The following is a 6,058-nucleotide window of genomic DNA, read 5'->3' as shown; positions in this document are numbered from 1 at the left end:
CATTGTTGCAGCTTCAAGATATGGGACAGAATGTCTCCATAGTGTTTGGTCTTACCTCCCCAGTCACTAGGGATTGCCCATTCCCATGACTCCCTAGTACATGGAGCCTGAAATGCCACTCTTTGAGCACCATCTGTAGAATTCCCCTTTTCTGCCTAGAGCTTTCAGTACCTTGGGAACTATGCTTTTTCTCTTTTCAGCCTGGACTCTACCTGAGCTCCCTGAAGCTGAGCTGAATGTGGAGAGAACCCTGACCTGGCTATCGACAGATGAGGACTTCCACAAGCTGAGTCGAGGTAGCAACTCCTTTTTTTCACTACAGCAAGACCAGGTCATGACCTATTTGGGTCTCCCAGATATTCTCCAGATAATCATAGCCTTTCTGTGTTACACAAATGAAGCCCGTTGTTCCACATACACTCCTCTACACCCTTACAACCTCTCCTGCCCCCTTGAAGTTGTATGAACTGTACCTGGGCAAGGCTCACCAGCTCTTCTTTCAAGAGTCTTAATTTCCAAGAAGGGGAAGGGGAAAGGGAGAAACAAGAGCTAGAGAAACAGGAAGCTCAGGCAGCTCTAACTGATGTGCACTAACCACTAGACAAGCACAGATTTTGATGGCAAGAAAAGAAACTATTTTTCATTACGGAGCTCAATTGAAGATCATAAATCCACAATCTGATGGATGCAAGAAAAAAAAATCATGGTCACTTTCAGGAAAGCTCAGTCCAAATCAGTGGCATTTCAGATTGGATTTATTTTTTCCGTGGTCTTCCTTTCCCTCCTCTGGGTGGCAAGACTACTGCCGGTTCTGTCATTTTGGTCTTGGTTTGCTGCGTTGCTGTGCTGGTCTTGTTCCTCAAAAAGAAAAAGTGGTTTTGTGACCCAAGATCGAACTCCCACCTGGTCAGAGGGCCCATACCAAGGGTTTTGTAGTACCCACACTCTGGGCTTTCTTGTCACTATAGCTCAGCTCAGTAGGACTTTGGGGCTTCTAAGTCCTCCTTTGTTCTTGTGATTGTGTAGTGGACTGACTGATCTGTAGCTTCCTATGGTCTCTGGGAAAACCACGCTCCCATAATGCCTATGTATCTTTTGAACTGCAGAACTCACATGTCATTGGAAGGACAATGGGGAATGGCAAGACGGTGACCCACTGGCAGTATTGCAGCCCATTGGCTCTGGAACCTCTAAACTGTCTAGATATCATTTTTAATCTCCCCTCTTTTGGAGCTCAGAGCCATGATGGTAAGCGAGAGGTCACGTAGACACATTAGTAACCGACTTTCTTCCTCACTAGCAATTTTCTCCTCCCCATTCCAAGGTGGATGTTTACAGAGAAATGTGGAGCGAGGGGACATGTATGGGGACAGAGATGACACAAGCCCATTTTTGCCACCTGAGAGCTCCTTATACAGTTTTCTGTTCTGTGTCTTCTATTTAAACTCAATATTCAAGGTACTTGTAGGATATGTTTGCTTCCCCCCAAAGCAGGGAATCGCTTATTTCTAGTTGTCTGGGGGTACAGTAGGTACTAAGGCATGCTCCTGAATATTTGCCCAGAGACTTTGATAAAGCAAGGCTTTGCGGGGGGGGGGGGGAAGCACATCAACCAAACCATTATTTCTTTGCTGCTTGTAGGTAGGGGCTGGACTCGTTGTCTACCCCACTTAGTGATCCAGCTTTGGGAAAGAGGACATATAAAAGTAGAACCCAGTGAATAATCAGGAAGTAAAATTCCTGTGACCAGTTTTGAGCCCAGTCACAGGCTGGTGGTGTGAGCACAGAGATTGGCTTCCTCCCTCATATGGCAGTTTCCCTCTCTAGAACCCAAGGAGTGACTCCTACAGCTGGCTCTGAGGGAGGAGGGACTGGTCCACAGCTAGAGAATGTGTCTATGTTCAACTTAGTGATGATGATGGCATTACTTTCCAAAACCGACTTCATTTACTCAAGCCAACTTTCTTCTTGAAATAAGAAAATATGGTGTGTTTTCATCCAGTGTGGGGAGGATCAGAACCACAGGGCCTGAGTTAATGGGCCTGCATTTTGGCTTCGGTTCTACCCCTAACTTGCTGAACAACCTTTGCAGGATCACTTCCTTCTTAGCCTGTAGGCTTTTCATAGTTAAATGAGAGAAAACTTGGCCAATTGGGTCACAAGGCCTTTCTAATTCTAGGTCAGTGTGTGTGTCTGCTGAGCACTGTCCAAGTTTGTTGCGGGGGCTGCAACAAGCAACCACAGTCTTAGTACCAGAAAAGCAACAGAAATATATTTCCTCTTCAGTTCTGAAGAATAGAAATCTAGAATCCAGGTGCTGGCAGGACCACCCTCCTTACAAAGTCCTTATAGGAGTAAGTATTTGATTTTTGCTTCTTCTAATGTCTAGCTTCTGCTAGGGTTCCTTGACATTCTTTGATGAGCAGTTGAACCTTCCAGGCTCTGCCCCTAAAGTCACTTTGTCCTCAGTGCATGTCTCCAGAATCTGCTGCTCTTTCGATGACATTTGCGATATCATTTATTGGCTCATCACACCATCTGGGATGACTTCTTTGTCTGGTTATCTTGAATTTAACCCTAAATGAGGCCATATCTACAGGCATCTGGGATTAGAGTGTAGATATAGCTTGGAGAATAGGCCTATTACAGACATCTACTCTGACCACGACCCGTTAAGACATCCAGGGAACTGGAAATCTGCAGAAGTGTGTATTTTTGTTTCCTTGGGGTGTATAGACTCACATACAACCCTGCCCTGTACAAGCCGGGAGGTGGCAAGCATGCAGAGGCAGTGAAGTCTGTGAGAAGGGACAGCCTCTGCACATTGACTGTCCTGGGTTGACACCCAGGTCTTTCCACCTGCCAGCAGGATGCCTTGGACAATGTGAATTAATGTCTTTGGGCCTGATCATCCTCAATCCATAATAGTGTTATAAAACTCAGTATGTGTAAGGGATTTGAACCCATTGACTGTCCTGGGTTGACACCCAGGTCTTTCCACCTGCCAGCAGGATGCCTTGGACAATGTGAATTAATGTCTTTGGGCCTGATCATCCTCAATCCATAATAGTGTTATAAAACTCAGTATGTGTAAGGGATTTGAACCTAGCAGATGCTCATCATTCAGTGTCAAAAATGGGGCAAAACAGGGACTCAGAACTGAGAGTAATTCTGCACTGAACAATGAAGAGATCCATGGGCACAGATGTGGAATGATGTCCAAGTGTATTTTGAAAGGATGTGACAGAGACAGGCCTATAACCAAGACCTTCCTGCACTGGAAACCTGCCGCCCAACCCTGCTGCTGACCAACACCTTCACATTAAGAATGACCATTTTGAGTTACATTTCCATAGGCAGCAAGGGTTTCTTTCGCATTTACCCATTTGTTTGATCCAGTGGACTGTAGAAGGTCAAGCCTACACAGATCCATCCTCAGGGATTCATTAGCTTCACGTACCAAGACTATGGATTGATCCAGTCCCTGATGGAGAAGGATCTCCCTTCCTTACTTTGCATGGCCATCTGTTACTAGCCTGGAGCTTTGACCTGGTTCATTTTTTCTCTGCCAGTTAAAGAATTAGAAGGCAAGGAAAACATCCTAGACACAGCAGCCAACCAGTGCAGAAAGATGTTTATTAGGGGTGAGGAGACACATACAGTGTAAGACACACAGAGAGAAAGACCCTACAAAGCTAAGACTGGATAGCCTAAAGTTCAGTTTTTTTCTGAGGACTCGGGGATTTAAGGGTCTTCCTTCCCTAACCTAGGGTTGATCAGTTTGAACAAAGACAGGGAGGCTTATAGGTCCACAATTTGGGGTGGGGTGGGGTGGTGGTAAATGTGTCCTGATCTAGTCTTGAACTTGTTAGACCCATACGAAGGCAGGAGGCCCAGCAGGCCTTTAGGAATCAGGAGTGTGAGGAAGAAGCTGGAGGTTTGCCATCTTTATTACCTCCTGGAGACCCCTCTGTCTATGTGCCTGCCTAACAGGAATCTGTCGAATCTCTAGTCCTTCACATCTGGCAGGGGAATGGTCCTTGTGACTGTTACTTTTCAAGGTGAATGAAATAAAACTGAACAGACGAAGGACTGTTTACCATCAGCTCTGCTCCCATCCGTAGGTCTTTAGCTGAGTCAATATTTAACCCTCGTCCTCGAGTCAATGTTTAATCCTGGGACAGCTCGTTGTATAATCCATCATTCCCTATCAAGCAGACGGTATAGTCAGGTTGATATCAATCACAGCGAATCTGCCAAGGCTGAATCCTATCTTCTCCTCCTTTGAAACGGCTATCAGGTCTTTGGAATTAGTTACTCCAACAGTAGCCCATCAGCAGATAACGATACAGTCTCCTGACATCATGACCTCTGACGGCGTTCCTTTACCTTGCTCCAGTTCTGCCTGGTGCTGGTGGGGAGGTGCAGGGACTGGGGCTATTGCCTCTGTTTGTCCAGCTAGCCACCCGAGTGCTGCTAGCTAGCAACAGAGGACTCGTGCTCCTTGTTTTGAACCCCAGTAGGAGAGATGGAACTGAAAAAGTCTATTTGGCTGACACTGGGCAAGTTTGCTAAAGCTTGCTGAGCCTAGACTGTAATACCCCAGCCCCTGCAAGCCAGTCTTCTTTTTACGGGGCAAACAAAGAGAAGGGAGATTGATCATAAGCAACCCTATTTGTCTGGATATCGGGGACTGTATAAAGCAAGGATGAGTGGTCCAAGGTATGGCTGAGAAGGCGTTTGTTGTAAATATGAGGGAGAGTACAGACAGAGGCACCTGGAAGAGAAACCAGTGGAGTGAACATGGCCAGTAGACTGAATGAGGTCTATATAAGGAGGGGTGGGGAGTGAGAAAGGACAGAAGAGAAGAGGGAAAGAGGAGAGAGGGCCAAGAGAGAGGGGACCGAAAGCCAAGAGAACCAAGAGAACACAAAGCTCAAATGGCAGGCTTATATAGGAATGAGAAGCTGACGGAGGGAAGCCCATGATCTGGAGTTTAGGGTAGGGACGGTGTGAGAAGAGCCAGGACGCTAGCCTGGACTCTCTAGCAGGCATATGCCATGCTGAAAGCCTGGGGGCTAGCATGAGCTTTGATGTGGTAACAGACACACCACAGTTAGCCATCTGTCCCCCGGGTTCTTTTGGACCTGACAGGTAATTCTTTAATGGCTCCGTGAGGATTTGCCTAAAGACCTTGTGGCATGGAACCTGCCATCTGGCAGTATTGTGACAAGGAGGGAGAAGAGGCTGGCAAGCAGGGTGGTAGGGTATAGGGGAGTTTCAAAATGGAAGAAGGCTGTTAGCTGATTACCGACCCCATTATTTACTTACAAGAGTCACTTATGGGTCAAACACGTGTATTCCCATCTTAGGATTCTCCTTCTAGTCAAATGAGCATCCCAAATTACCTCTTCCATGACCATTTTCCTGCTGTGACACACTTCAGTCCTTCACTGTTTGCCCAGCTGCTGGCAGTCAGTCAGAGGGTGCACAAACATAACTTCGGGGTCCCTGGGATGCGTGTGCAACCTTTATCAGTTTGGCAGCTCCTCCCCCCGGCTTTCCCCCCTCCCCTGATGACTGTTCTTTGCTATCACCCCCCCCACACACACACACACACATACACAGGCTGCTGATTGAGGGGAGGTAGACTGTTGTGGGTAGGTAGAGCAAAGCTGAATGCAAAATGTAGAAATGGAAACTTGGCTGTGACCCAATGAGATCTCAGTTCCTCTCTGGGGATCTCCCCAGTCTCTAAAGAAGCTTTGAGTCTATTCCAGGTGTCAGGGACAGATGAACAAGTCTTTTCTGAGATTAGCAAACAACTCTCCTCTCCTCCCTCCTAAACCACCCCCTTCCCGCTCACCCCCACCTCCCCATGCTAAGCTGTGGAGAAGGAGGAAGTGTCGAGTGGGCATCCAAAGTCAACAGGTGAGTGCCAGGTGACAGGGCCCTGCCCTTCTCACAAGCCACCATGGTCTCCCTGAGGATTTGCTGTTTCCTTGTTCCTGGTTTGGGACAGACCCGTAGCACAAGGTATGCCATGTAGGCAGGCGTT

The sequence above is a fragment of the Mus pahari genome, chromosome 5, assembly GCF_900095145.1.
Source record: "Mus pahari chromosome 5, PAHARI_EIJ_v1.1, whole genome shotgun sequence".
Lineage (NCBI taxonomy): Eukaryota > Metazoa > Chordata > Mammalia > Rodentia > Muridae > Mus > Mus pahari.
The sequence above is the reverse complement of the archived record's forward strand: the minus strand, read 5'-3'. Positions refer to the sequence as shown.